At 51.3% G+C, this 27,879-nt stretch overlaps 1 long non-coding RNA gene across 1 annotated transcript; it reads left to right on the forward strand.

The window, feature by feature from the left end:
- Window positions 1-732: 732 nt before the first annotated feature.
- Window positions 733-27,636, forward strand: LOC123587773. The gene is made up of 9 exons (XR_006707515.1): window positions 733-1,103; window positions 1,874-2,497; window positions 3,849-4,634; window positions 14,712-14,991; window positions 18,395-19,263; window positions 22,628-22,631; window positions 22,986-25,991; window positions 26,213-26,291; window positions 26,738-27,636. It is a non-coding gene; the product is annotated as an uncharacterized LOC123587773 (long non-coding RNA).
- Window positions 27,637-27,879: the final 243 nt, after the last annotated feature.

Here is a 27,879-nt window from a genome sequence, read left to right on the forward strand (position 1 = left end):
ATACTATGTCCAAATAGTAAGCATATTTTTCTGCCCTGGCTCCCTTTCTACTGAATGGAGATGGTATTAATAGGATACTTTAAAGCTATGATTTCCAAACTTCTGATGGTGCATATCTATCAGATACAAGAAAATGAGTACCTGCCCAAATAATTTATTGAATTCACATACATATGTACAATCACTGCACCGATGTGTTTACTGCAAACATATAACTTTATTTATTTATTTTTTTCAATGTTTATTTATTTTTGGGACAGAGAGAGACAGCATGAACGGGGGAGGGGCAGAGAGAGAGGGAGACACAGAATCGGAAACAGGCTCCAGGCTCTGAGCCATCAGCCCAGAGCCTGACGCGGGGCTCGAACTCACGGACCGCGAGATCGTGACCTGGCTGAAGTCGGACGCTTAACCGACTGCACCACCCAGGCGCCCCTAAACATATAACTTTAAAAGGGTGCGATAAAACTAAATAATACATTTACACTATTTTATTTTAACTGTAGAAAATGTATATTCTTTTGCTCTCATTCCAACTTGTGTTTGGAGTACAAGTAGTAAGGAGGAATATGCTTCACACACGTAAATTACACACGTAAATCACACACCAAATGCTGAAAGAAAACAGCCAGTGAGCACCTCCTCTCCGCATGCTTCACCGTGGGCACTCAGGTCACTTTTCATGGTTGTCTGTGCCTGTCAGACGTACACAGGAAAGGAGAGGCAGGAAGATGGGTGAGGGGATCCGTCTGTACGGTGTTAATAACGTCTGATTTTCTTCTTTGATCAAAAGAGATAAAAAACTTGTAATGGTTTCTTTCTGTAACCCAGTTAATCATTATCGTGGGGGTGCAGTCACTGCTGTGTGTGCCTTCGTTAACACAAGAGCAGGCTCGGATCCAAGTTTTGTGGAACTTGGGACTGTTACAACTTCTGGGGAAAGGAAACTCTTTACGAAAAAGAGCACACACACAAATCTTACTTTTGCAACTTCTTACAAACTCTGTGATCCTAGCAACACGGTCCTGGGTCCTCTCAGAGTGGCTCCCGGGGTGATGGGAGAGGATTCTGGGGGCGGGGGACCCAGCACCCCCAGAAAGGAGGTAGGAAATGGGTCTTCAGCAGACTTGAGGAGTCCTCTCTTGCAAACGAGGAAGCTTGGGAAAGAGGGCTATTTTGCAAAAAGCTGCTTAGAGGACTGGAATTTAAATTTCTTTCCCTGCTTGGCTCCTCTTAATGGGCTTTCATTCTTAGCAAATCCTGCCTTCTGTGCTCAAATGTTCAGAGAGCAATCCCTGGAGCACAGGACAACTCGGAGGTCTGGCGCTGATAAGGACCTGAGCTCAAATGTTTAGATAACGTCAGAGCCCTTCGCCCTGGCTGCCGTCATTCTGCTCCCTCCTAAAAATATGAGCTGTGGTCTCAAGATAGTGGTGCTCCTGGCTCGAAGAGGAGGATGTACAGCTTTTTGGTAAAGAACATCCTGGACTTACTAAAATAAGTCACAGTGTCAGCTCCTGCCCATTAAGGGGGCCCACTTTCCCTGGTCTTTGTGGGTGAGAAATTTGAGATGAAACTGGTCTTGCAAAAATCTCAGCCTGTCTCCCTTTTAAGGCATTGTTTTCAATGCAAGATGGCAAAGGAAAAATCCAAGAGAAGGCCGTGGCTAACAGGACATTTACGGCCCCGAGAGCACTGAAATGCAGGAGGCGGGGTGGGGGGCGGGGCTGTACTTGAAGCAAGGGTTGCGAAGGGTTAAAGTGTGCACTTGAATGCGGTGGACGGTAGGGATGCCCAAAAGCGATTTCACTAAAAAATAAAGCCACAAATCCGTTTCTCCCCTCTCTCCTTACCCCACGTGGGCATCTGGCAGGACGGCCTGCCTCCAGATCGTTCTCTTCTTACAGGCCTGTCCTCGACGTCTCTTCCGTTTCTCTCTGCGGCTCTCACACGCCCCTCTGCTCGCCTGAACCCGTCCGCCCGGACGCCACGCGGGGCCACCCAGGAGAAACCAGCGGCAGAATTCTTTGAAACAAGGACGTAACCACGGCCCTGCGGCTCCGAAGGCGGGCGAGGTACACGCCACGTTTACCCAGCATGCCTCGGGCGGCCCCAGGACTGGCTGGCTGCGGCCACGTGACTGGGCCGCTCGTGATCACGTCACGCGGCCGCGCACAAGCCCCGATCTGCGCCTGCGCGGCGAGGGGCCCCAGAGGCGGGAAGGCCCGGGGGCTGCGGGTCGGTTGCGGGCGGGGCTGGCCTGGTCGCGGGAAGAGCTTGCCGCCTGCGTGGTTTGCGGACCGATGCCCATCCGGCCCGCGCGGCCTCGTCGTGCAGCCCGGGCGGAGAAGGCCTGCGTCTGCCTTCCTTCCTTCCTGACAGGTGGGAGCGGATTTGGGGGCGCAGGGAGCCAGGCGTGCTGGAAAGAACCTAGAAGAAACCGGAGGAACCTTCTAGAATGTGTGTCTGAATGCGCTCTGGGAACACTGACCATACGGTAAGAATTCATCCAGATAAATTTTACTGTTTTACCTTCAACCCTTAAAACCCAGCTCCGAGGAAGGAGGTAGGGGTTTTTTTTACGGGGACGTCTGACGCACTCAGTGAAGGGTCACGCTGTGGGTCGGAGAGGGTGGGAGGGAAGATCCAGCCCTGTGCCTTTGCACCGGCAGCAGGCCAGCCCCCCCCCCCCCAAGGGAAGGCCGAGGTCAGCAACCTCGCACGGTGCCGGGAACATTTACCAAGAACTCGCCTTAGGGGCAGGTGCCCTGCAGGAGGGGGCAGGCTGGACCCAAGTCGCCCTGCCACCGTGAGTCTCGCCTGAACCCCCCCTACCCGGACTCTGTCTGCATCCTGAGCCACTGCTCGTGAGCCACCAGATGCTAAGTGGCTTACACTGCTGGAGTCTCAACTTGCTCATAGATTTGTGGGGAAGTCCATGCCTACAGTGTAAACTCCTGACCCCAGGGCCCCACTCATAGAAGCATTTCGCAAAGGGGCCTGGAGCCTGTGACTGAGACACCACTGCCACCTGGTGGCCGAACACCCAAATTACAACTCTAGGGTTTATAGTTCCGGTTCTATTGTTTTCAGCAGGACCTCCTGGAAAAGTTGAAGATGTGAGCCTTGGGTTATGAAGCATTAAAACACGGAGGTGACAGGGGAAAGGAAGTAGTGAGTGTCAGGCCAGGATGGGGAAGTTGGATCATTTCTAGGGCTTCCGGATTCTGGGCTTCACAGGCCTGCAGCCCCTTAAAATGTTTGAAGTTCCCGCAATATCAAATGCACCCAAAACGAAGGAACTGTAACACCTGCCAAAGACAAGATACCAGTCCTGTGTCTTCTCTGTCGTTTGAGGTTGTCTGTTTTACTTTTTCTCTCCATCCGCATGTGAAGTTGCCTTTTTTGTTTGTTTGTTTTTTAATGTTTAGATGTTTTTGAGAGAGTGTGTGTATGTGTGTGTGTGACACAGCAGGGGAGGGGTGGGGGGGGGGGGACAGTCCGAAGCAGGCGCCACGTTGCCAGCTGTGGAGCCCAACATGGGGCTTGAACCCGTGAACTGTGTGCTCATGACCTGAGCCAAAAGCAAGAATCTGATGCTTAACCAGCTGGGCCACCCACGTACCCTGTCAGGTTGCTTTCTCTGAGAGGGTTTCTTCCGCCTAAACTGACACGTGGACGACACTGACCTGATTCCACGCTTGCATCCTTGGAGGCACTCTGGCCTGTGCCCTGGACAGGTCTGGAGGGAGCCTGACTCAGAGCAGAAAGAACCCAGCAGAGAATAGAATACTTCCTCCCACTCCAGAAAGGAGCAGTTCTCCAAGCCAGTGTCTTCTGTGTTGCAGAAAATCAGGTCAGACGATGGTCAATGAAGCTGAATAGCCAGTGATGTCCATAAATAAACAGAGCCTCACGCTCCCGCCATCTTATACTTCGTTACTTTAGATGTCCCAAGGCCTGCGGTCTTACCCTTGGCGAAGCCGGTTTAGAGGAAGAGAGAGCCAAAGGGAAAGAAAGGGAACCGTGTTGTAGGTTTGGCTCAGCGCTCTCTGTTTTACCAAATCCTTAAATGCTGTGGGCTGAAAAACCGAGACGGAGAGAATTTATACGTGACCTAAGTTAGAACATAAGTCAAGTAAGTCAGTATATATCAAGGACAGAACGTGGCCTCAGATCTCTCTGAACACAAAGAAGGCTTTTACCAAGAGTATCTTCAGCATGTTGAGCCTGCGGGCTGCTGTCAGGATGCCTGACTTCTCTGCACCTCCGTCCCTTCTCAGATGTCCTTCTGATGAGCTTCCCATGAAACTGGAATGTTCTACTTCATGTCAAGAACTAAGAGGGAGGAAGGTTCACAGACAAGATTGTGTTGAATTCTTCTTGTCCCTTTTTCCCGGTGTTACACGCGAACGGGTCCAGTGCGGAAGGAGGAAAGCCCAGCCAGGCCGCAGGATTTAAGGATTTTCAGCCTGTGGATTCAGGAAGTAGAAGTCTCAATTTTTAGAGCCGCTCTGTCAGGCACTTTACAGCTTCCTCTTCGAAGTGCTAAGTGCCATAAATCTCTGGACGGCCGGTCTCCAAACTCACATGTAAACGGTCCTGCACACGAGCAGCAATGGCCACCGACACAAGTGAGTGACCCATAAATAAGGCTCACATGTGGTCCTCGGCTGTCCCAGTCCACTGTCCATCCACAGGCGCGGCCCTGGGCGTCTGGGGCAGATGGCCGCACCTGCACACTTTCTGGGCACGGCGTCTGGCAGAAAGGGAGGCCCGATGCGACAGCACTGCTGCGGGCCTGCCTTCGTCCGGGTGCTTCAACGGCGCGGGCGGCCTTGACGACGGGTTATCCGAGAGTGGCCGTCTGAGGCTGGGGTCCCTGGGCAGCAGCCTTGGGGGGAATTAAGGGTTGGCTCTGTGCGGGCCCTTGCCCACTGATGGTGATTTAACCACGTGAAGTGGCCCTCCCGAGGCTGTCTCTGTTGGCTCCGGGAGCGTGCGAGAGCCACTGTCTTAGGACCTGCTGCAGACTTGTCTAGGACTCCTGCATGAGGACAAGGTAAGCGGAGGAGGACCTCAAAAGAGAAGGTCGCGTTGTAAGGGGCAGGGGCCTGCACGTTTTTTTCTGCAAAAGGCCGGATAGTAAAGATCCAGTTTCAACTACTCAGCTCCTCCGCGGCATGGAAGCCGCCACATGCTGTGCCCCAGTGAGGGGGCCCAGCTGCAGTTTGGTAAAACTTCATTTACCAAAAGAGAGGGTAGGTGGGATTTGGCGCTCAGGCCTACTCTGCTGACCCCCAGGATAGGAGGAGGAGCAGAAAGGCAGTCCGTAAGATCCAGACCTAATCCCTGTTCTGCTGCGTGCCAGATCTGAGACCTTAGATGTTACTTTTCTCTGTGCCTGTTTGCTCGTTAGTAAAAGGGAGTTCACAGTATCTGCCCGTTAGACTTCTGATGATGTACGCAGAGCTCTTAGCGTACTCCCTGGCACAGAGTGGGCGGGTGGTAAACATAGGGCTTTCCATCCACGTACCCGCAGTTCTGGGGGGAGTCCGGCTGTAGGTGCCTCAGTGCTCTGTTGCTTTCATAGTCTTTGATGGTCCTCTTTTGCCTCATTTGTTGGACCTGACTCAGAGCGAATGAAGTCTCTTTCACCCCATTTGTATTTTAAAAGTAGGTCTTTCCAAACTCACTGACATGTTATTTCAAACGGCCTGGCAGCATTCAGGGCTTTGTGGAGTCCCCTGGCAATTTGACTGCACCAGAACATTGCCTACCCTAAAATTTTTAAATTATGATGGAATGCAAAACAGATGTACCAAATCTAGGGAGGACTAGAGCAACATTAATTTGTTCCTTGGGAATGCCCTTCATAAGCACGTTTTGGGGCAGACATTTGTGATAAGAGCCAGGCAATAAAAGATCCCAGCGTGTTCTAAACACTGCAATTTTTGCAATTTGTGTCAAAGAAAATTTGGAAGGCACAGATAACTGAAACAGAGCTGACTAAATTTATGGCTCAACCTTTCACTGAAATATCTGTGTTTGGAAGATGTCACTGATCAGAGAAATGAGAGTGTGGATGGAAAAAAATTAGTATTCAGACGGGTGGAGCTCTGAACTATGACACTGATCGATACTTAGTTATTTAGAATATGAACTGGGGCCAAGTTTCTGCTTGGGTCTCTTCAAGGTGGCTGGCTTCACGGTGCATTGCAAATACCAATGTGAAAATAGAGTACTAAACTTAAAGTAGTGTTTTCAGAAAAGCTGTTTAAAAAAACTTTTTTTAAGTTTATTCTTAAATAGGGATAGAGACAGAGCATGAGCAGGGGAAGGGGAGAGAGAGGAGGAGACACAGAATCCAAAGCAGGCCCCAGGCTCTGAGCTGTTAGCACAGAGCCCCACGCGGGGCTCGAACTCACAGACCATGAGATCATGACCTGAGCCAAAGTCGGACATTTAACCAACTGAGCCACCCAGGCGCCCCCAGAAAAGCTGACTTTTATATGCAAGGTTGTGATTTTAAGTACACTGAGCTTCAAAGTAGGAAAAAAATATATGGATAGAGAAAAAGTGCAGTAGAGTAATACTTAGTGTGAAGGCCACTAAGATATTGGCCTGGGGCGCCCAGATGGCTCAGTTGGTTAAGCATCTGACTCTTGGTTTCAGCTCAGGTCATGATCTCATGGTTTGAGTTTGAGCCCCATGTTGGGCTCTGTGCTGACAGCAAGGGGCCTGCCTGGGATTCTCTCTCTCCCTCTGTCTCATCTGCCCCTCCCCTGTTCAAGGTCCCTCCCTCCCTTTCTCTGTCTCTCTCTCTCTGTCTGTCTCTGTCTCTGTCTCTCTCTCTCAAAATAAATGAATAAACTTAAAAAAATAAAAGATACTGGTCTGAGAACTAGGCTGAGCCCACATTGTCAGCTATAATACATTACATCCTTGTGGGTCATATGATCCAGAAAAGGAACTATTTGTGGCACAAGGAGAAAATTACTTCTTTCGGCAGATCTGAAATTTCATATCCCCCAAGATGTACTTGTTATACTTTTCCTTGTAAGAAATGAATCTGATCGAAATCTCTCTTGACCCTATAGAGTTATAATCTTCTGGGTAAAACTGACCTACTTTTTATCTAATTCTATGCTACCACTTCTATAGAAAATGAGCTGTGCCAGACAAGAAATGCGTTCTGTGTTAGTGCAGTTGTGCATCAAGACGTGCTTTAAAATCAGGACAAGTGTTTGGCTTATGAAAAAGAGGAATGGCTCGCCAAGCCAGAATGCAAACATTTCCTGTAGCTGTGTTACTTACTAATAACTTAACGTTTTCTTGCTAGGTTTTTATTTTATAAACCAGAAAAGGAAACAGATTCCAATGGTACTAAATAACAATGCGATGAAAGTTGTAATACCATGATGTCGGTGATGCACTGGAAGGTTATGTCTAACTTTTTTTGGTAAAAAATAATAAAGAATGCATTTACTAGATTTTGTTTTGTCCAAATGCAGTTGTTTGTGTGGTTGAGCTCATGCCATGTGTAAAATTATGTAGTGTTTTCCAGATTTGTATTTTGAAATAATCTGCAATTAACAGCAAGTTTTAAAGATAGTGCAGAGAGGTCCTGTGTACCCACACCCAGTTTCCCCCAACGGCTGTATCATATTTAAATATGGTACAATAGCAAAACCAGGAAACTGATGTTTGTAAGATGTGGGTGTGGGGATCTAACCCATTTTATCCCACGTGTGTTTTCATGTAACTGCCACTGCAATCCAGATACAGAACGGTTCCCTTACCCAGAGCACTCTCTCTTGCCGTTCCTTTAGAGCCACACTTATGTCCCCACCCCCACCACTCCTTATCTCTGGCAACCAGTAATTTGTTCTCTGTCTCGGTACTTTCGTTGTTTCAAAGGTAAATGGAATCATATTTGTAAATGGAATCTCATTTCATGTGAATTTTTTATATTTTTTATAAATCAGTATAATGTTCTTGCATATAGTTGGGCCTTGTTGTTTCTTTGGAAGTGCTAGGCCCATTGATACAGCAGTTCTGAGAAGGAAAGCCTGAGGCACAGTACATTTCTAATTGGTCTTTTGTCTCAAAATCCTTGGACTGGGATGGGGGAGGCAGCATCTCTAAACACAGTACAATATCGTGAGGTAGCCCACTTCCCCTTTTTGTTCAGATACAAAGGAAAGGTTACCAACCTGAAGTTACATAAGGGAAAAAATAGCCTCTGAAGATAGCAGTAAGAATCTGAGGGTAATGGCCCATTGTTTTCATAATTCTCTCAATTCTTGCAAAGAGGAAGGAACTCTTTCAATTATTAAGCTTCTTATTAAATTGAATGACCAGAAAACAAGTTAATGCTAATTGTGTCTTCTGGTTAGACCTGAAGTCTTGGCCGCTGTTAACACCCCTCGATCATTCAGAATCATATCCATATAAGCAAATTAATATAAATCCTGTTCATGTACATTTCCTCCCTCCATCTCTCTTTTCTTTCTCCCTTTCCCATCATCCATCTTCCTTAATTTTTCTCTCCCTTCCCTCCTTCTCTCCTTTCCTTCTTCCCTCTCTCCCTCCATCCTTCTTTCCTCCTCGTTTTCTCTCCATTGTATTTTTGTTCAGTTTGCCTTTTTTCCCCCCAGGATTGCCCTTAGTCCCACAGTCACTAATATTTCTTAGTCCCACAGGTAAATCAAGGGTAGGGAGAGTCACCTAGCCCAGTGCTTCTCAAAAATCAGCGTGCCCACAAATGACCTGTGTGTCTTGTGGAAATGTGGGTCTTATTTCAGGAGCTCGGGGGCAAGCCTGGGAATCTGTATTCTTGACAGGCTCCTAGTGTGTGGACCACACAGAGACCAAAGACTGATGATGAGACCCTCCCCCACGCCAGCGCCCTTGTGATGTTCAAACACTATTCCTTTCCCTTCGGTGTGGAGAAGGCACCAAGGAGGTGGCTGGGCCAGGGTGGTGAGGTTTTGTGTTGCGGTGGGGTTTGGAGCTGATGGCCAAGAAAGAATTCTCGAAGACATCTTTGGTGCAAGCATGATTGTATTAAAGCACGGGGACGGGACCCGTGGGCAGAAAGCGTTGCACTGGGGTTGTGAGGAGTGACTGGTGATATACTGTGGGGTTGGGGGAGGGAAAGGCACAAGGGAGGCCTCCAGAAGGACGTTCATGTGCTAACGAGGACTCCTGAGATACCTGAGGCCCAGGGATTGGCAAACTGGGGTTGTTTTTCCCTCTCACAAAGCATTGTCCTTAAGACAGTAGGGAGTTCCTGGAGATTAGGCTATTGATAAGATTATCCTTTTCTTAAATTTGTGAAGGTATTTGTAAACTGATGGAGAGTCTTATCAGTTTGACCATTTGTTTTCTGTCCTTCCCTTTGTCCTTGGACTGCCAGGAGCGCCTGAGGACTATCACACTTGTCCCACCTGGGGGTGAGGGGTGTGCCAGCTTGTACTTTGCCCTCAGCCTGCCTTATGGTCCCTCATCAAGGTGGGGGGGGGAGCTGCAGAATTGGGGGGATGTGAGGGCAGAAAAGAAGTAGCCTTTGGAGGGTGCGCCAGTGTGAAGCAGAGGAGGGAGCATCTGGCTGGTTTGCTTCTCTCCGGGGTAGGAATCCAGCAGGCGACTGGCCGAGGGGATGAAATGAACAGCCAGGAGACGAGGCCTTCACGGAACTCTGAGTGGGGACCCCAGAGCGTTCTCTGGGCTCACACGCTGCCAGCAGGTTGGTGGTCTCCACGTGTGCACTTCCCATTGTTAACTCTTTTAACCATTCCCGGATCCCCCCGTGGGACCCACAGACGTCCAGTCGAACCATCTTTGAGGAGTTAAAGAGACATCTTGTCCATTAGGATCAAGAGTTTCTCCATTTGAATGCAGACCACCCTCCATGATTCGTGCTGAGGTCACTTAGAGAAAAAGAAGAAAGACTGAAAAATCCAGCTGACTGTTGCCAAGGGAGGTATCAGTGAGCCACCCGGTGTGACCACCACAACTTCGGCATGAGTTTCTATTGACTCAGCACTTGGTTTTCTTCGTGCTGCTTGGATTATGCTGTCAAAGGCCAGCCCCCCTGTGGCACATCCAAACTGGTGGCAGCAGGCACAGCCTGTGACATTTCAAGTCCATGTGACAGAGCAATACTTAAACTCCAGAAATAGAAAGCTGTCTGGACGACACCCCTTTCCCGTCGATACAGTGATAGCGTCTTACGTTTCTTTACCGTAGGACTTCACATTCGCCTTTCTTCATATTAACAACACAACCGTGTTGTGGTTGATGCAGTTTGCAAATGATTATAAAATAAACGCATGTGGGGCGCCTGGGTGGCGCAGTCGGTTAAGCGTCCGACTTCAGCCAGGTCACGATCTCGCGGTCCGGGAGTTCGAGCCCCGCGTCAGGCTCTGGGCTGATGGCTCAGAGCCTGGAGCCTGTTTCCGATTCTGTGTCTTCCTCTCTCTCTGCCCCTACCCTGTTCATGCTCTGTCTCTCTCTGTCCCAAAAATAAATAAACATTGAAAAAAAAAAAAATTAAAAAAATAAATAAATAAATAAAATAAAATAAACGCATGCTATAATGATTATTTTGCTCTTTTTATTATCCCGATAGTAAATCTGGGCCATTCTTGACTGGTGCAGTAGGAACCGGGCAAGATGAAGACGGAGGCGCCAAGATTTGCTCCTCTTGGCTGCTCAGGATCGGTGCTCATGCGGCCAAGACCCCAGGCCGAAATTTGTTTCTTTTTTTTTTTTTTTTTTTTTAAACTTTTTTAATGTTTATTTTTTTTTGAAGGAGGGAGAGACACAGAGCGTGAGCAGGGGAGGGGCAGAGAGAGAGGGAGACACAGAATCCAAAGCAGGCTCCAGGTTCTGAGCTGTCAGCACAGAGCCCGACATGGGGCTTAAACTCACGAACCGCGAGATCATGACCTGAGCTGAAGTCGGACGCTCAACCGACTGAGCCACCCAGGCACCCCCCCACCCCCCGGGCAGAAATTTCATATGGGCGCTGTTCCCGTGTTTTCTGGGACAGTTAGAATTTCAGATACTCTGTTTTGTTATTTTCATCTATTCAAGTTTGTCAGGTGTGAGTGTCCCTTTGTTATAGGACATCTTCTCTAAGGATGCGTGCCCCTGGCAGAGGGGCCCGTGGAGAGAGTGTAGACAGATCAAAGCAAGTCTGTCCTTAACAACTTCAGGGACGTCCCAATGGTGTATCCATGGTGCTATCTTCTCATGTGAGAGAGAGGTTTGCAGGAACGTGTGGGTGAATGGGATATTTCAATAGTAAAAAGTGAAGTAAAAAAAACTCTTGGATTCTGGGTGCTGGGTTTTTTGGTGTTCCTTCCAATATTTTTGAACTTAATTCTGGGACACAGATTCCTTGGAAACGTTTGATCCTTTTGGGTCTTGCTTTGAAGCATCGTTAGGCTGAACGGAAAGAGTGCCTGGTTCAGGGCTAAGGTGCCTCGCTTCCGGGATGGCAGCCCCAGAGTAGGCTCAGTGCCCCTTGCACTGTGGACGTGAGCCAGTCCCCACTGCGGGTGAGCTCCGGGAATCTTCCGTCCCATCCTTTCCAGTGGTTCTTTCTGGGCCTCACCTGCGTGTGCTCGTCAGTACCCCGCTGAGACCGTGAGGTGGGGCCTCCACACCCGTGTGTGTGTCTGTCCTCTCTGCCACTCTGACCTGGGAATTCTGTGCCTCGGTCTCCCCGACTTGGCATCAGGAGGACCGCTGGGCGCTGCTTGGGCTCTCCCTCCTGGCACTGCGGCCACCCTGTCTCTTCAGGCAGCGAGCCGAGGGCAGTGGTGGGACCCACCTTCGCGCCCAGATCTCTGGCCCGTGATGCTTATCGTCCAGGGTCCGAAAACCCTTGTTCTGTGTGTCTCGTCCAGGTTCAACGGGGAGGCTGTACCTGGGGCCCAGGGCTCTGTCCCAGAGAGACGCTGCCCTGCCAGGACCATCCATGTCACGTTCTTTCACTCTTCTCTTTTCACCTTGCTGTGGCTCCGCTCGATTCTGCGGTGTACCGCGTGCCACCGAGCCCCACAGTGAGGACACGAGTTAGCCAGGCGTGGGGCTCGTGTCCACAGGTACCAGGATGGGCACAGAATGGGCCCTGTCTTCCCGGGGCTCCGAGTCCAGCCTTGGGGAGTGAGTGTTGGGGGAGGGCCAAAGAAGCAAAAGTAAGGACTCCAGTAGACACACAACCAAACGGTAATCGGGTCGTCTTACAGAAGAGTCGTGTGCAAAGTGATAGAGCCTGCGAGGAAAGGAGTGAAAAGTTCCGGGAGGACAGGCACGCCAGGGACTGTAGAGGGCCTGGGGGTTTAACAGCAGTCCCGACAAAAACCCGGGAGTGATCGAATCTGGCCGTACCCATCCCCCTGTGTCCCCTGGTCTGGCACAGTTACAGAATGACCTGTGTCCTCAGCTGCACGCGGCAGCCCCGTGCGGCGCTCCGATGAAGCCGAGGAGTCAACCTTCCCCAGGTCTGTATCCAAATCCTGACATCTTGCCGGGTCCCAGGTCACCACATGATGCCACGGGCATTGGCCTGCAGCTCCAGGCGAACATGGAGAGAGGAGGCTGGCAGGGGGCTCCTGGCCGCTGACTCTCCCACTTGGGGGAGGGAGACGCGGCCGAGCCTCTTTGCCCCCAAACCCGGCCTCGTGAATGCTCGGAGTTCGGGCCCACATGATGAGCAGTCGTCCTTCTCTGTGGATTGGTGGGGGCTGGCTTGAACGTGGGGGTGGGGAAGGAGCTCAGGTGGTCTCTCCTGCACGGGGCAGCAAGGGAAACTGAGGCTGAAGCATACAAGTTTGCTAGAGGTCCAGGGAGGAAGTGAATGAGCACCCACGTGGAGCCGTGACCTCATGAGAGAAATGAAAAGGTGGCCCAGAAGCAAGGGTTGTCTCAGTGCTGGGGCGGCTCGCCCCCTCCTACTCTGCGCCGGGGCTGGAAGTCAGGGTCAGGGTGCCGGCAGGTTGGCTGTTTTCGGGACTTGTGGAAGGCTGTCTGCTTCGTGCCTGTGTCCCAGCTTCTGACTGTCTCCCGTGACCCTGGGCTTAGACAGGCTCCCTGACCTCTGCCTTCTTCACGTCTGTGTCCACAGTTCCTCCTTTAGCAAAGGCACCGGTCATGTGGATTAGGGCCCACTCTAGTGACCCTATTGGACTGGATCACCCCTGTAAAGACCCGTGTCCAAATAAGGTCACATTCTGAGGTCCTGGGAGTTAGGCCTCCAACATATCTTTCCTGAGGGGCTCAGGAGACAAAATTCAGCCCATAATGGAAATATAAGAAAAGCGTGGGATCTACAAGAAAAGACTGGTGTTGTGGCTTCAGATACGAGGCTGAGAGGTTTAGAGATTGCAGAGAAGGCTCCAGAAATCACCAAAAGCCCTTAAGCAGAAGAATGACAAGGTTGCGTCTGTGTTTTAGAGAACAGCCCTGTCCTGAACAGGAGGCTGGAGCAGGGGTGGCAGATCAGAGGCCGTTTCACCGTGTAGACCCCGATCCGATGTCGAGGGCCCGGAAATGGGCAGTAGCAGTGGGAATAGAAAGCAGGGCGGCACGTATTTTGAGAGGGATTTTATTTGATTGTATTGTATTGTATTGATTTGATTTGATTTGACAGAACCAGAAGCAGGCTCCAGGCTCTGAGCTGTCAGCACAGAGCCCGATGCAGGGCTCAAACCCATGATCCGCAAGATCGTGACCAGAGCCGAATTCAGACGCTCAACCGACTGAGCCACCCAGGCACCCCGAGAGAGATTTTAAAAGCGTGATAACTTTGTCTCCGCCAAAGATGGCGAAGGTGGGCTGTCCAGAGGTGAGGCTTCGGGGGTTCCAGGAGTGGGGGGCTTGAAGTGCAATCGCAAAAACACGCCCCAAGGCCCGGGGGTGACAGGCAGAGAAGAGAGATGGGATGCATGGTGAGGGCAAGCAGAGCCCCTGGAAGGGCTGCAGGAGGTGAAATAGAGACCGTGCTCCCGGGTCCTGCTAGAGGAGGGGTGGTGTAAGGTGAGGACTTAGTTTAATGTCCCTGGAAGTGCTGTGTTTTGAGGACACTTTTTGGAAGTCACACAAGTTGTACCCCAAAATAATCTGAAGCATATTGTGAGCATTAATTTGATGTGGTAACCTGGTTGGGTTGTGGCCCAAATTTCTGGTCAGATATTATTCTGAATGTTCTGTGATGGTGTTTCTCAGATAAGATTAACATTTAAGTCATTTAACATTTGATAGACTTTGAGTAAAGCAGATTTCCCTGCATTGTGTGGTGGGCCTTACCTAATCAGTTGAAGGCCTAAATGGGAAAAGACTGAGCCTCTGAAAGAAATTCTGCCAGCAGTTGGACTCAGCCTGCAGCATCAACTCTTGCTGGGTCACCAGCCTGCCATCCTACCGCAGATTTTGTACTTCCCAAACCTCACAATCATGTGAGCTATTTCCTTAAAATCACTACCTATATACATACACTACCTGTTGGTTCTATTTTTCTAGAGAACCCTAATACACACATCATCTCGGTTGCTTTTAAACTTAGTTCTGTTTCCTCAGCCCAAAATGCGAACATGGGTTAGAAGTTGTTAAAAAGCAACATTTAAAAAAAAAAAAAAAAAAACACAATACATTACAAGTATGTTTTGGGTCGTCACATCTTCTTTGTCTTCCTGTAGTTCACAGATGCTCCCCCAGTGGAGGCCCAGGATCCCAGGGAGAGGGTGAGAGCCCTGAGCTGCTGAACAAATCCTCTGGTTGAGACGAAGGATCTGTTTTCCACGCACCCGACTTGCTCACTCACTGAGGGCAGAGTTGGCCGAGGGTCCGCACGTCCAGCTGCTGTCTTTGACCTCTGCCTGTCCCGGGAAGTAGGCAGACCGCAGCGAGTGGCCGTGGCGTTCAGCTCCTCTCGCTGAGTTTCTACGGAGAGGACCTCAGAATGAGGAGGAAAGGCAGGTACGTCATTTGGAGAAAGGACACGGTCACACCGGAGACGCAGTGAGCCTACCCCAGTTAGACGGGTAAGTGGGACAGCAGAGCGCATGCACGGCTAGTAAAAGTACCTCCCGGGCCTGGCCAGTAGGAAGGGCTGGACAAGGTACTGGAGACAGAGCGGAAGTGGACGCCATCTTCTGAGGAACGTGTCCTCCCCCAAGCCGGGTGAGCTGTGTAGACCAGACGTGACCATCACGTGTGGACCAGACATAACCATCACTAGCTGACTCTCCCCTTCACGCTTGGATCTAGGATAGCTGGCACCCACTTGAAAAGTACAAGGAAGCTACTAGAAAGATTAGAACTCTTCGCACTTCCATTTGGAACATTTTTCAGGTAGCTAAGGGTGGTGATGATTTGTTTATTTTGTCTTTAAATTCCTGGTAGTTTAGAAAAATTTGGGGAAACCTGGCAAACTAGTCACAATCAAGTAGTGGGTGGACAAGCACGTGGTGACAGTGCAGCCGTAAGACCTGAATTTTAAAAGTCGCCTCATACTCAGCTGTGCACACAGCCCTGTCCGGAGCCCTGGACATCCATTTATGAGCACTGAGGTGCCAGGGTTACTCGTTTCTTCCCTTCTGCTCACGTGACTTTTCTTCAGCGAAGTGTATGGAATTGTAGTAAGGAAACATCGAGTGGATTACAGAAGCCGGAAGCATTAGAAAGGAGCTCCCTACAAGGGGCACCGTTCTGCATAAACACACACACGACCGCTTCTGCACCCCAGAAGGAGGCCCCTCGTGGCTGGCGTGCTCTGGAACCCTGCTTCTGGAAGTTTCCCCATCACGGATCTGTCCGCAGCAGCGTTTCTGTGCGCCCCGGCTGGGCAGCCCAGCGTTGGGTCGGACTCGGACGTGTGGCGCAGACAGTGTTTACGGCTCGAGGCGAGGTCTCTGGTATGGCTGCGGCCGCTTTGAGTCTGGGCCGTGACAGATCTGAGAGCAGAATTAAAATCGCGGATCCCCGGCCTGTCCGGAGGCCTGTCCTGGGCCTCCAGCCTGCCTGGGTGAGGGTGACGCCCTGGCCCACACAGTGGCCTCCGAGTCAAGAGGCGTGGCGGCCCCTTCGTGGTGGTTTCTGGCCCAGATTTTCACCCGAATTGAGCCAGTGCTCCTGTGTCTTCATGAAGTGCACCTGTGTGGGGGGCGTGGCCGGCAGGCTCTCCCAGGGTGTTGCTCTGGTTGGTGGTGAACAGTCCCGGGGGCCTGTCCCCGCGTCGGTCTGTGGGTTGCCTCACCTGGCCTGGTGGAGGTGCGGGAGAGCCCCAGCAAAGCCAGGCCGTCCGCGCAGTGCTGTCGGGATTTGTTGGACTCAGCCTGTCAGATCTGGACATTGACCGGGGGTTTTAACTCCTAAGAGGTAACAGACGGTCCCGAAAAGGGTCCTGTGAACAAGCCTTCTGTACTGAGGTCCTGGTGCCAGCGGAGGTGGAGGGGACCCGGTAGCGATGTGGGCTGAGGGTGTGATGGCTTGGGGGTCCCCGGCAGACAGAGTCCTCCATCGGGGGCACTTACGGGCACAACCCTGCATCGGGGACACGTGAGGGCACATCTCTCCGTCATGGGCACCTGTGGGCCCGTCTCTCAGTTGGGAGCTGTGACTGGGGGTTCAGACGTGGGGTGACATCTATGTCCCTCTCTCCCAGGACCACACGTGTGGGATCATGCTCTGTGGTAGGTTTACTCAAAATTTAGGGTTGCATAGATGGGATTTCTCCTCCATCTGAAAATACCACGGACAGCACGAACACTAGAAACCTTTGTTAACCTAGTTTACTCGGAGATACCATTTTGTTGTAAATGTTCCCAGTTTTAAACAGGCGGTCCTCTTCTGTATTTGGGAGAAGGTTTAAGTTCGTATGCGAACCAACCCCTGAACAAGGGCACAGCCCTGCTTGCTAAAGCGTGCGGCCCACGTGGTCCCCCTGCCCCCCCCCCCCCCCCCACGCCGTGGAGACCTCCGCCAACAGGTAGTCTGTTCCCCGGGACACCAGCGGTCTGCCTTCTAGGGGGCGCCTCGGGGCAGATGGTCCCTCTCGTCACCCGGCCGCCTGCCTGAAGGTCCTTTTCTGGTTGGGTAGCTGTTGCTCACACGGCAGCCCTCAGAAATCGGGTCCGCTTTCTTCCAGATGTTTCAATGCAGCACAGCTCAGCAGCGGCCCGCCTGCAGCCCCTCTGAGGACATTCGGACTGATGCCGTCACTAATGTGGCTCCGATCTAGGGCTGGGCCAACTCAAAATAGCTTAACACATGGATGCCTCATGATGAGCCTGTGAGGTTAGGAGGTGGGAGGGTTGGGCACAAGTAGTCGCGAGGGGAGAAGGTTCCAAGAGAATCGTAAATGATTATAATCTTTTGAATAAGTGAGGTGTTGTTCTCTAGGTTGGTGTGAACATTAAGTGACAACCTCAGAAATAATAAAAGAATTTAATTTCCCTTTTCTTTTTTAAGTGCTTTTTTTTTTTTAAATGTTTATTTATTTTTGAGACAGAGAGAGAGTATGAACGGGGGAGGAGCAGAGAGAGAGAGGGAGACACAGAATCCGAAACAGGCTCCAGGCTCTGAGCTGTCAGCACAGAGCCCGACGCGGGGCTCGAACTCACGGACCGTGAGATCATGACCTGAGCCGAAGTCGGGCGCTTAACCGCCTGAGCCCCCAGGCGCCCCATTCATTTCCCTTTTCTAATTTGGAATTAGGATTGAAAACGTTTTTAGAGCATAAGACACGCTCAGCGAGAGGTCTATACGCAGCTAGTCTACCTCGAGGGGCTCCTGCGTGGTGATGTTCGAGCTCAGAACAGCCGGTCCACGTGGTCAGGAAGCACCTCCCTCAGCGAGCACGCATCCTGCTAGAGGCCCTTCCTGTAGGGCATGTCCCGGACCTCCCTCTTAAAACGCGAGTGTCTCCTCGGGCAGGCTGTCATACTGTCATCAGCATCGTTGCTACCTCACCATGACTTGGCAGATGGCTTTTCAGTCTGTCGGTTCTCTGGGAACGGCGTGGGACGCAGACTTGCACGTTGTGTTGGGTGTGAAACACCGAGGAATCGTGGTCTTAAGAGAAGCGGAGGTGGAGCGGAGCCTTCCAGAAGCCAGAGGGAACTTTAGGACCTGGGTGAAATCGCCACCACTCTGTGCTACACAGGAAGGTTGTACCCGGAGCCACAGACGGTCGGGACGAAGGGACCAGCGATCTTCCCACCCTCCTGTCACTTTATAGGCAAGAAGAAGGGACACTTGAGAAAGGAGAGTGACAGCACAGGCTAGTGACAGCTCGTTGACGCCTGGCACGTCTCCTGTTTGCTTGCATGTTTCGTTGTTGTTTTTTTTCTGATTAAAAATTAGACGTTTCTCATTACAGAACATTTGGAGAATACAGAGAAGCATCAAGAACAAAATCAAGGCCATGCGAAAGGGGGTTACCCAATGGAGACTGCAGTGTGGAAGGGACCTTTCAGAGCAGCGGAACGGGCAGTGTGGAGGGTCCAGCTGGCCTCTCTGTCCTCCGGGCCCCTCGGCGGACCTTGCTCTCTGACCTCCCTTCTACCCCGTGGGGGTTGTTCTGCGGCATCACCTCTGTTGCTTCTCCACAGTCAAGGACGGAAGGAAAGTTCTGTCCTTTCTCGGTCCCGCGAGTGCTGCTCGCTCCCATGCTCGGGCAGGTCCGTCCAGCCCACAGACTCGGGAATCTTTCTGGTGCACTACTAACCGTACCCGTTGTGATGGCCACTTAAAAATCCCCACAAAAGTGTCCTTAATTTCAGAAAACGTCCCGTAAGTTCTCAGTTCTAAGATAGTCTTGTAAGAGGAAGGCGCAATGGAAATGATGGAAATGTTCTAATCCTACTTTTTAAAGCTGTGGAATCAAAAGAATGTCTTCTGCGCAGCCCTTTAAATCCTCCAGAAGGCGCTATGCCAGATTTTCCTGAGCGGCCCATTTTAATCGTGGACCGATCGAGATTTTTAACGAGAGTTTATCTGGAAATTGTCAGGGCAGCTTCCATAGATTTCCCAGCAGCGCTCCTGCCAGAGGTGATGTGGATTTACTGTAACTGTTGTGCTTTGTGGAATAAGGTGTTTCACGTGAAAGGAGGTGAATTAGAATCTCTTGCTTCGTTTCTGGCCTGGTTTCTTGCTTCGTATTCCTCAAAATGAAGCCGTCAGTCTCGATGGGATGCGGCTCTACCTTGACTCCAGAAAAGCTCTGCTCTAAGTACTTCTGAAGTTCTGGTATGATCTTCTCTTTTATTTCTTTCTTCTTGCCCTTGAGGCAGATTTTAGGCATTCCTGTGAAAAGAAATGTTTTCCATCTTGAAGCATCGCATTTAGTGGTAATTGTCGAGTGTTACTCCAGAGAGCGCCTTGCTGTGAGAGAGAGCCACGCGGTGTGTGACACACACCCCCAGGTCCCCTTGGGGCGTGCCTTGTGCTATGGTGGTGGAGGGGAGCAAGTGTCTTTACTTCCGTGATCAAGGAAACGGAATCCTGTCTGTCTGTCAGAGGAGGTTAGGGAATGATGGTCAAAGGTGTGGACCCGATGAGATTTTACTAGTGTCCCCAGCTATTTCTTGCTTTGCCCTTTGCCCTCTTTCGGGGTGGGGGTGGTGAGGGGCTGCTTCTATACAGGGTCCCTCTTCTCCCTGCCGCTAGAAGTCTTCTGTGGAGCGGGGGACCGTGAGGTGCTGTGTGCACCCAGCAAGGGCTCTCCGCATAAGGGACCCAGAGTACTGGCCGGAAACCCTAGGCAGCCTCGGTGTCCAGGGTCTGGATGACCTAGCAGGACTCTGGCAGCCTATAGCTGGTGCTGGCAGGGCCCAGGAGGAGCTGCAGGCTAGCCGGGGTCAGGCTGACAGCAGCAAGAGACCCTCTAGAAACTGCTAGAAACCACTTGTGACAGGAGAGGCGCTCCAGGGCTCTGCCTTGCTCGGGGCCCCCCGATCGTGACCCAGCCTGGTGAGGTGAGTTGGGCTTGGCGTAGCAGGAGCCGAGCCAACTGCTGATGCCTTGAAGGACCACACGGTGCTGACCGCTGCATTCAGTTTCTAGAAGCTTCACGGCGTGAGCCACGGGTCTCTGCTCCACGCGGTATCTTCACATGTTCTCTTTTCTGGACGTGACTCTCAGCATCTCAGAAAACAGGCCAGGTGTTAATTCTCATACTGGCAATGGAGCAAGAGGCCGGCCCCGTCTCAACCCTGGCTGGTCACTTCGGCCTCGAATCGCCAGTAGCGCTTTTGGCTGCGGCACCCACTCACGTTTTTGTAGCTGTGTTGTTGGTGATGATGACAGTGATGGTGAGATATACACAGAAGTTATCATGGCAGCCGCTTTCAAGTGTATGGTTCGGGGCATCCCATTCACGTTAATGTGCAACCGTCCCCACCGCCCATCTCTAGGACTCTTGTTAACCCCAAACTGAAATTTTTGCTACCTTGTCTTTTGAATTTTTGAACTATCCTATTCTGTGTGTTGCCAAATAGACTGTCCGTCTCTTGAGGATGGAACGGAGTGTGCACAGGTCCCATCGTGTGTCTCACACGTAATCAGAGCTCCAGTCCGTGTTCGGTGACGACAGCGTGCAGCTTTACGGTAGAGTCTGCTTGTTTCTCAGCAACTTTTTTTCTCAGCCTCCTCACTCACGGACCCCTGCTAATTAAAATTAACCACAACTCTCAGATGGCAGGTGATTGGGTCAGGACTGGGCCCCTGGCCCAAGAAGGACCAAATATAGTCTTCATGGCCTGGATTTGGGACAGTCTCTTTTACTTGAGTATGTGCCAGGAAATGTAACATTAAACTGAAGAGCTGCGGTATCCCTAAAATTCCAGATAGAGGAGAATCTGGGATAAGATGAAAGAGAAAGAATGTATGTGTGAGAGAGAGTTTGTGTGTGTGTGTGTGTGTGTGTGTGTGTGTGTGTGTGAGAGAGAGAGACAGAGAGAGAGAGAATGTGAGAGTCTGTTAGAAAATGTGTGTGAAATTAAATGTGTGAGAGACTGTATAAAAGAGTATGTACACGTAGGTATGTGAGAGGGTGTGAAAGTGTGTGAGAACTGTGTAAAATGGAATTGTGAGAGTGTGGGAGAGAATGAAAGTTGTATAAGAGAATGTGTGTGTGCAATGGCATGTATCTGAGAGGATGTGTAAGTGGAAATATGTGAGAAAATGTGTGTATGAGAGACTGAGGGTGTGTGCGGGAAAGATCATGTGTATTGTGCGTGTGAGAGAGTGATTGTGAGAGTGCCTGTGGGAGAATGTGTGTGAGACAGAATTGTGTGTTGAATGTGGGAGAGAGAGGATTATGTAAGAGTTTGTAAGAATGTGAAAAAATGTGAGATACTTTGTGTGCATGTGTGTGAGATAATGTGGATGTGAGAGAATGTGTGAGAGACTGAGTGTGTGTGGTAACGTGTGAAAAGGTGAGTGTGAGGTGAGTGTGCAAGAATGTGTGGAAAAGAATGTGAGAATGTGTGTGCAAAAATGTGAGAGTTTGTTAGAAAACGTGTGTGAAATTAAATGTGTGAGAGAATGCGTGTAAAAGAGAATGCAAAAAATGTCAGAATGTGAGACAGAGAGTGTGTGTGTGATAGAATATATGAGACTGAAAATGCACGTGAGAGCATCTGCGTGAAAGGGAATTGTGAGACTGTGTGAGAGACTATGAGAGTCGTGGAAGAGAATATATATGTGCGATAGCATATATGTGAGGATGGGTGCAAATATTTGTGAGAAAGTATGTATGAGAGACTGATGGTGTGTGTGTGACATGATGTGTATTGTGCATGTGAGAGAATGTGCGTGAGACAATTGTGTGTTGAATGTGAGAGAATTGTGAGAATTATGTAAGAGTATGTATTTGAGAATATGAGAAAACGTGAGATACTATGTGTTTGAGAGTGCGTGTGGTAATGTGTGTGAAATAGGCTGTGAGTGGGGTTGTGTGTGCAAAAGTGAATGAGAATGTAGGAGAGTTGTGAGAGAATATGTGTAAGAGGGTGTGTGTGAAGGAATTTGAGAGTGTGTACCAGAAGGTGTGTGGTAGCCTGTGTGAAAATGCTTGTAGGAGTTGTGAATGTGAGAATTGAGTGTAAGTATGTTGAAATACCTGAGAGAATGTGTGAAAGAGTATGTGAGTATAAGTGTGAGGATGTGAGAATATTGTGTGAGGGTGCGTGTGTGTGATTATAGAAGAGAATGTGAAAATGTGAGAAAATGTGTGAGAGTGTATTTGAAAGAAAGTTGTTAGAGTGCACGTGAAAGCACAAGAATGCGAGAGAGTATGTGTGGACGGGTGTGTATGTGAGAGAGTGGTCATAATTGTGCGTGAGAGCAAATGTGTGTGAGAGCGTGAAAATATGTGTGAGTCTGTAAGGAGATGTGCGTAAAAGGTGTGACAGAACGTGTATGAGAGTGTATGTGAACAAATGTGTGAGAGAATTGTGTAAGGGATTGTGTGTGAGAATGAGTGTGAGAGTGTATGTGGGAGAGTGTGTGAGTCAGTGGTTGTGAGGTTGTGAGTGAGAGAACACGTGTGAGTGAATGTCAGAATGCATGTGTGAGAATGTGTGTATACGAGAGTGAGTTTGTGTGTGAGGAAAGTGTGTCAGCCTTTGCTTCTGATATTTATCCCACTATTTCTTAACATCGTCCCTTTTCGCAATTAGTTTTTCTTTCTTCTTCCCATAATTTTGACTGTTTATTCTTCCATTTTGCCGGAGAAGATCTTTGGGAGACTTGAAGTCACCCGGAGCCTGGCGTGTTCAAACGTGTCTTTGTTGTGTCGTGCCTACCAACAGTTCCCTCAGAGATCCAACACCAGATGTGAATGGTTTCTCCTCAGCATTTTGAGGACGTCGGTCCATTTTTGTCTTGGGGAAATTCAACGCCATCTTGATTTCCGAACTTTTAAAAAGTGACTCGTGTTTTTTTCCTTTCTCTTTCCTCTCGGGAAGTCCTGGATCCTGCCTTTATCACCACCGTTCTTAAATTGCATGGTGACGTCCTTGATGTAAGTCATCCGTTGGGTTCTTTCAATCTGGACCTCATGGCCTTCAATTTGGAGGACTTTTCTGGTGTTATTTCTTTCATTATTTCCTCCTCCATTTTTTTGATTCTTCAAATGCTGCCCTTTAGGGAAAGAGAAAATAGTGGCGTTTCCCAAAAGCATCGCATCACACACCCCCACGTCCCATCTTTCACCACCCCACGGGCGCACGCACACACGAGCACACGCACACATGTGCACACATACACGGGCATGTTTGCGTGCCTACCCCGTTGCTGTCTTTCCCTTGTACGGAGCTCCGTTACCTGACTCCTAGTTAAACTGACTTAAAATTGTGCTGCATCTGGACACGGACTGTGGAGGAATGTCGCAGGCGGGCACCCGGGCCCTGATGCCCTTCACGGCGTGAGGTGCCCGAGTGAGAACGAGGAGAGTGGGGGACGAGGGTCTGCCACCACTCCCACCGTTCCCCGGGTGTGAGCTGGGGAGTCCGGCTGGACCTGGGGGTTCGGGCTGTTGTGGGAAGGACAAGGGTTAAGGCCGGGACGAGCTCGTTTAATCCCCAGTCCAGACCCTCACCCCCTCCTGTCTGTTAGATGGGATCACGGAAAACACAACGTTAGCGGCTCGCTCGAGGTCACCCCGGGAAGTGATGGAGCCGGCGTCCGAGCCCAGGTGCGGTGGGCAGGGAGTCGGGTCACCTCTGATGGGGCTACAGGTGCAGGTGTCGCGGTCAGAGGCAGGGGACCAAGAAGTGTCCGCTTCCCCCAGGGGTGAAGGTGAAGGAGGCAGAGCGAGGGCGGAATGGAGTGGTGCGGATTGACACCCCCTAGCACCCACCGGAGACCTAAGTGGAGGGGCGGGTCACGGCTCGTCAGCCTGTCCCTTGAGCGGCCGCGTGTCCTGGGAAAGCCACCTGCCCTGGATCTGTTGCCTCATCTACAGCGGGAGGAGGGGGGGCCAGAACATCTCCACGGCTCTTGGCGACTCTGGAGTTCTGTAATTGGGGTGCTCGCTGTCTGCGGGACCTCGTTGTGACCTGTCCGCTGAAGTTATTTTCTGTGAAAAAGAGCAGACTTCTGTTGTAGGAGAGACAACACCGTCGCGGGCCAAGCCGTGTGAGTTCCAGGGATGTTTCCACTTCGCTTTCACGGACACACCAGTGTGATGTCAGATTTCAAAGTTCGTCACGCCGCCGCCCACCCCCCCCCCCCCCTTGCACTCAGTCCATCACCACGTCCTGTGAGCCCTACCGCCCTCCGCCCCAAATACCCGCAAAGTGCCTGTCTGTCTGCCCTGAGCCCAGCCCTTCGCGGGCCCCGCACCCCTAACTCCTCCAGGCCGCACAGGGCTGGGCAGCCGCAGGGAGCGCCTCTGAGCAGGGTGGCTTCAGGAGGCTCCCGGCTCTCCTTGCTCCCTTGTCCCCGCTCAGTCTCGCTTCTGCTCCGTCTCCCCCCACAGAAGGAAAGCGGCTGGGTGGCAGGGTCCTGCCTGCTGGCTCACTGATGTAGCCCAGCGTCTGGAGCCCTGTGGGCGCCAGGAGGCACTCGGTAAACGTGTGCAGGGGTGAATGAGCGAACAGACCACAGCTGGCCAGGGGAGGGCACAGGTTCCCAGCGAGAGCGGGAGCCGGGCTCTCTCCCGACCCCCGCCTCTCTGAAGGCTCTGAGCTGAGTAAGTGTGGACCCGCCCTCAAGCCTTAGGTACCAGGAAGTAGGTGGAACTGATTTTCAGAGTTAAGAATTCGTGAAAGATACCTAATTGTTATTATGCTTACATTTCTTTCCAGTTGGTTCTAAATTGTGTATGATCCGCCCATCAGTCGATGCTGCTAACAGCCAAAGGAAGTGACAGGTGTATTTTCTCCTTCATCTCTGTCTAGACTTCCTAGGGGCCCATGAGCATCCCTGTAACGAAGGCCCCTCTGTCCTGTGTCCTGTGATGATGCAGCATCACCAGGGGCCACCCGTGCAGAGGTCCCCCCGTTGTCCTGGCGTCCGTGTATCAAACACACACGGGCCCACGGCCCTTCTGCCACTCACGGACCCCCCACCAGCACAGGGACAGGGTCCAGTGGGAGGCATATCATGTAGGGCGCAGGCAAAATAGAACAGGCCACCGCAGGATCTGGTGACGGGCACTGGGTGCACACGGGGTGGCTGAGTCTGAGGTTTTAGGGGGACGTGAGCCTCCACCTGAATCTGCGGACACGGGGCAGAGTCTCCCCACAGCACACGTGTTAACAGCACTGCCACACGCTGGCAGACCCGGAAGCCAGAGGAGCAGGCGTTTACTCTGAGCCCCCGGACGGATGCCGCGCCCAGAACCCGGGGGTCTTACAAAAGAAGGAAGACACAGGCAAGTGCCAGGACCCCGCTGGGGAAGATGCTGCAGGTCAGTGAAGCGATCGTGGCGCACTGCCAGTTTCTGGTCCTCTGCGCGCTTGCGTAACCTTGCTTAGAGGATAAGAGCAAATATACAGATGCATCTGGGACTGGGCAGGTGCCGAGGTGCATGGGTGCCAGGACATGTGACCTTTGTAGCGGCAGCAGAGAGCCAGGCATTCCTCAGAAGTACGTCTGGAAGGTCAGCGCGTCCTATAAATTGGAGAGAGGCAAGTGGGTGAGGCTGGGGACCTTGGGTCACGGCCGGAGCCTAGTTCCTCCAGTGTGTTCCGGGCGGAGCAGATACGGCCAGGGAACCCTGGCTGGACTGCTCTGCCCTTGGCTTGCCTTTGGGGGGTGGATTTGGAGAGTTCTGGAGAACTGCCCCTCGCTGTGTCCCCTGTGTCCCCCTGCCCTTGTCGGGGGATGCCCCGGATGGAGCCCCTCCCACCACCCCCTGCCAGCACCTCGGTGTCTGCCCCGGAGAGCTCTGGACACTCAGGGCTGGGTTAGCATCCTATAGACAACCCTTCTTTACTCTTGCTGCATGAGTTGGTGGAAACAAGAAGGTGAGATGAAGAGTGCATTTGGACACCAACAGGGTGGGAGGCACAATCGGCAGGCGGTCACGTCCCGTGCAGCCTGCGCACAGGCTTCCTCGCAGGGCACGTTAGGGGCGAGGGCCCCACCTTCATCGCACCAATAGTTGGGGATCCCTCCCCTGGTTACAAACATACCTTGGTTTTACTTGAAAAATAACAAATGATTTAACCAAGTGTCTCTCGCCTAGGATGTTATGAAGTGATTTGGGAAGAAATGAAAATATATGGCTGTCTCTTCTAAAAGGGTCACCTGCTGACCCGCAGAGGGTGAGAGATTTTCACCTGTGCTTCTGGACTTTTCCTTTCTCTCCTGCTCTGTTTTGTGCTGCCCGTGTCCACCCATTTCCTCTGCAGCACCGGGCCTCCCGCCGATTATTAACGGAGACTGCAGGGAAACCGTTCGGGAAGGACACCTCTGAGGGATCGTTACATCTGCACAGAGTCTGACTTAAGGAGGGTGAGTGATTCATCCATGTGGGCACTGTGCACAAATAGGTTTTTTCTGGGTGTAACACTGGACCGTTGTCTTCAGACTCCAAGAGGAAACTGCTTGTGATATGTAGACGAAAATGGAGAACAGGCTTCTAACCAGGACAGCCTGAGAGCTCGTGACAAATTTGACCCTGTGCACAATAGAGCTCATTCACACTTGAGGGCAATTGAAATGTCAAATAATTCTTAAAGCATAATGCGTGGCTTGTTGATCCCTGCAGAAGTCTTCATGCTCTTTGTACGGTGGAGAAGATGGGCGAGGAGCAGGGTGGAGCGAGAAGAGACACTTGTCCAGAGGCTCCTGTCCCCAACCCCCCCCCCCCGCCCCCCGTGTGTGCCCTGCTGCCCTGGGAGCATGCCGGAGACACATGAGTGTTTCTGGACCAGCAGTGAATAGAGGAAGCGGGGTCCAGCATCTTCGCGGCTTAGAGATGTTGTACCCAGTTTACCCGTGGGAGACAATGAAGTTCGAATGAATTGCTAATTAGTATCTACAGCAGTGTTTTTGGTGATCAGTACATAAAATACTCTTACAGACCACTAAGGAAAGGCAGCCCAATAACTCTGCTCCAAAAGAAAAGTAGATTAAGATCTGAACAAGTATTCGCAAAAGAAAGAGTTCAAAAGGCCGGTGAACGAATGGAAAATACCCTGATTCACGAACTGCTAAAGAAACATGCAAAAATGGTGTTGTGTTCTGCACCTTGGCGGGCTCTACAGACAGCAGGCTTCCCCTACACCCTAACGCCCAGCTACCGAAGGTCTGGGAAGCGGCCCGCGTGTGCTCCTGGCGGGAACACGAGTGGGCGGCGCTGTTGAGACGGGCTTGGCTCCAGCCCCGTCACATCTGTGCACGTAGTCGACCCTGAGGGGGTCGCGGGAGTGAGTACGCGGCGTCACCCCACCAGCATGCGCTCCACGAGATGAAGGCAGAAATAACCCAAGTATTGGGTGACGGGGACACGGCAGAGACTGCTGGCTGTTCTGGCCCCCCCCTTCCTCCCACAGTGAGAGGACTTGGCCACGTTCATTTGTTCTTACTGGACCCGTGTGCACCAAGTTGAAATAATCAGTATCCTGGGTTCATGAAAAATCGCCACGGTTAGCCTGTGCGTGCGTGTTTTTTTGTTTTTTTTTTTTTTTTTTTTTTTCAACGTTTATTTATTTTTGGGACAGAGAGAGACAGAGCATGAACGGGGGAGGGGCAGAGAGAGAGGGAGACACAGAATCGGAAACAGGCTCCAGGCTCTGAGCCATCAGCCCAGAGCCCGACGCGGGGCTCGAACTCCCGGACCGCGAGATCGTGACCTGGCTGAAGTCGGACGCTTAACCGACTGCGCCACCCAGGCGCCCCTAGTGCATG

The sequence above is a fragment of the Leopardus geoffroyi genome, chromosome D3 (genome assembly GCF_018350155.1).
Source record: "Leopardus geoffroyi isolate Oge1 chromosome D3, O.geoffroyi_Oge1_pat1.0, whole genome shotgun sequence".
NCBI lineage: Eukaryota > Metazoa > Chordata > Mammalia > Carnivora > Felidae > Leopardus > Leopardus geoffroyi.